General features: G+C 70.7%; 1 protein-coding gene across 1 annotated transcript in view; it reads left to right on the top strand.

Annotated features, from left to right (window-relative positions):
* Positions 1–820, top strand: part of ADGRD1 (adhesion G protein-coupled receptor D1) — a 122,332-nt gene that overhangs the window by 119,705 nt on the left and 1,807 nt on the right. The gene's annotated exons all lie outside the window — the stretch shown is intronic.

Below are 820 nucleotides of genomic sequence, written 5' to 3'. Positions count from 1 at the left end.
ACGCCCCTCCACCCCCTCGGGCCGCGCAGGGTCACAGCTCCCTCCCGGGCTCCCCGGGACACGCAGGGTCACAGCTCCCTCCCGGGCTCCCCGGGACACGCAGGGTCACAGCTCCCTCCCGGGCTCCCCGGGACACGCAGGGTCACAGCTCCCTCCCGGGCTCCCCGGGAGTGCGCTGTGCGTGCGTGGGAGTGGGAGGCGTTTGTGCCAGGACGCGAGGGCCCTGACCTGCCGCCCCCCTTCCTTCCCAGGGCTTCTTCATCTTCCTCTTTCACTGTCTCCTGAATTCAGAGGTACGTCTCCTCCGCTCCGACACCCCGAAGCGGGGTTTTCGTTTCTGAAAAGGCACAGAGCTTGGGGACAGTGCTGCCCCGTCGGGCTGGCGTCCGGGAAAGTGATCTCGAATAAGCCTCGGTGACAGCGACAAGTCGTGCACAGCGGGGCGGCTTTCCATCAGCCCCTGTGCCTGGTCCCGTTGCCGAGCCACGTCCGAGCCGCCGCCCTCGCTGCCCATGTCCTGCAGCCTCTGCCGGCCGCGCAGAGGGCGGGGAGACGAGACTCGGGCCCTCGCTGGTGTCCGGCACGGCAGGGGGCGTGGGACCCGGATGTGCTCCCCAGTGCTCCCAGAGGCACTGGGAGGCTGCCCGGGGTGTAAGGGGAGGCCCGTGACAGCTGTGGGGGGGATGCCTCTGGGATTGAGGACGGGGGGCGGGGAGGGGGCAGTGGCGCCTCCCGCTCCCCCTGCCGAGACGGTCTGATTGCACAGCGCAGGCCAGGCAGGGCCGGGAGAGGCCCCGGGGAGGTGCTGGCCCCTGGAGGA

This window comes from Pteropus alecto, unplaced genomic scaffold (assembly GCF_000325575.1).
Source record: "Pteropus alecto unplaced genomic scaffold, ASM32557v1 scaffold213, whole genome shotgun sequence".
Taxonomy (NCBI): domain Eukaryota; kingdom Metazoa; phylum Chordata; class Mammalia; order Chiroptera; family Pteropodidae; genus Pteropus; species Pteropus alecto.
This window is presented reverse-complemented; position numbering and strand designations above follow the sequence as displayed.